This window comes from Nerophis ophidion, linkage group LG03 (assembly GCF_033978795.1).
Source record: "Nerophis ophidion isolate RoL-2023_Sa linkage group LG03, RoL_Noph_v1.0, whole genome shotgun sequence".
Taxonomy (NCBI): domain Eukaryota; kingdom Metazoa; phylum Chordata; class Actinopteri; order Syngnathiformes; family Syngnathidae; genus Nerophis; species Nerophis ophidion.
The window spans coordinates 72684929-72687417 of record NC_084613.1 but is presented as its reverse complement, the minus strand read 5'-3'; positions in this window follow the sequence as shown (position 1 = coordinate 72687417).

The following is a 2489-nucleotide window of genomic DNA, read 5'->3' as shown; positions in this document are numbered from 1 at the left end:
TTCCAAGTGACGTCATAGGTTGACATGTGTAACGTGCTTTGAGGGTGAAGATCGCAGCAGATATATCTTCATCGCCATGTTCTGATGGACTACATTAAGAAAGATAGCCCGAAGATAAATAAGTTTGTTTTGGGTTGTTTTGTTTTTTTCTAAACTCTGGCTGAACTCCTGTTGGCCTCACTGTCTGTTGCCCTGGCAACCGGGTCACACAACATCTCTATTGGCCTTTTCTCATGCAGCTTGCTTGATTAGTGTCTGCCTGGTTTCGGGAAGTCTTGTACTACTTTTCAGCATTGAAATAAGACTAAAGTGAGTGTGGTGTCATTATTGTTTGAGGGGGAAGGGGGGGGGGGGGGGCACAGTTATGCAGCAAACCAGGCTGTGGCCTCCATCTTGTTCCTTCTGCTCCTCCTCCTCCCCGTCTAGAAGCTGTTGACTTGTTCGCCAGATGTGAGCCTGATCTCTTTAATGATCCACTGGTGTATACACATACAAATGCTTGTTATTGTGGTTTTGGGTTTTAATATTTGACTTTTGTATAGCCGGAAAAATACATAGAAAAGGCCATCTGTGGTCTGGAATGTAGTTATACACATATTGAAATGTACTGTTTACTAAGTTGTTAGTTTAGTTGTTATAATTGTGAGGTTGCTTTGAAGATTTTTTTGATACTTTTTTTACAGTTTATTTTTTTTAACAGTATGAGTGGTTTAGTATTAGAAACAGCATAGTGCAATGCCATGTTGGACTAGTTTTAACATATTACAATAACAAATGTTTTGATGTAGTTTCACAGGGTAATAGGGGGTTGAATATTTAAAACTTAAGTTAAGTAGAAGTTCTTGTGTACCCAACAATTATTTTAATGTATGTATATATATATATATATATATATATATATATATATATATATATATATATATATATATATATATATATATGTATATACAGTGGGGCAAAAAAGTATTTAGTCAGCCACCGATTGTGCAAGTTCTCCCACTTAAAAATGATGACAGTGTCACAGTTATTTGTTGGTGATGAATCCCAAGATGCAGAGACGGAAGCAGGCATAGAATATGAAAACATGATTTAATTAAAACTAAACAATAACAAACAAAAAGCACGCACGTGGGCGGAATAATAAACTAAGGGAGCTAGCACTGGAAGCTAGAATACAAAAAGGAACTTTAGCATGGAAGCAAGGGGATAGCAAACAGAAAAACTGGAAATAACTAATGGCTAACAAGAACAGCTTACCGCTATGACGACCAGGACAAAATGTAGCATGACAGGTTGTAGCTGTAACAAAACGACACGACAGGTAGCACGACAAGAGTGATATGTGGCAACGACAATACAATGATCCAGCCACTGACACAAGACAAAGCAGGTACAAATGGGAGCAAGCTGATTGGCAATAAGGTGTGGCCAGGTGCCAATCAGCCCCAGCTGAGGAGGAACACAGAACTTAGCGAACAAGACAGGACGCTGACAAAATAAGAGCACTAGACAGGAACTAAAGACAGGAGATACTAAACACAGAGGAAACAGACAAATGCAGAGGAAAAAAACTAAAACATAGACAAACTGTCAGGGGAAAGCCTGACAGACAGAGGTCTGTAATTTTCATCATAGGTACACTTCAACTGTGAAAGACAGAATGTGAAAAAAAAAATCCAGGAATTCACATGGTAGGAATTTTAAAGAATTTATTTGTAAATTATGGTGGAAAATAAGTATTTGGTCACTTCAAACAAGGAAGATCTCTGGCTCTCACAGACCTGTAACTTCTTCCTTAAGAAGCTCTTCTGTCCACCACTCGTTACCTGTATTAATGGCACCTGTTTGAACTCGTTATCTGTATAAAAGACACCTGTCCACAGCCTCAAACAGTCAGACTCCAAACTCCACTATGGCCAAGACCAAAGAGCTGTCGAAGGACACCAGGAAACGAATTGTAGACCTGCACCAGACTGGGAAGAGTGAATCTACAATAGGCAAGCAGCTTGGTGTGAAAATGGAAAACATACAAGACCACTGATAATTTCCCTCGATCTGGGGCTCCACCAAGATCTCATCCCGTGGGGTCAAAATGATCATGAGAACGGTGAGCAAAAATCCCAAAACCACACGGGGGGACCTGGTGAATGACCTGCAGAGAGCTGAGACCAACGTAACAAAGGTTATCATCAGTAACACACTACGCCGACAGGGAATCAAATCCTGCAGTGCCAGACTTGTCTCCCTGCTTAAGCCAGTGCATGTCCAGGCCCGTCTGAAGTTTACAAGAGAGCACATGGATGATACAGCAGAAGATTGCGAGAAGGTCATGTGGTCAGATGAAACCAAAATAGAACTTATTGGTATAAACTCAACTCGTCGTGTTTGGAGGAAGAAGAATACTGAGTTGCATCCCAAGAACACCACACCTACTGTGAAGCATGGGGGTGGAAACATCATGCTTTGGGGCTGTTTTTCTGCTAAAGGGA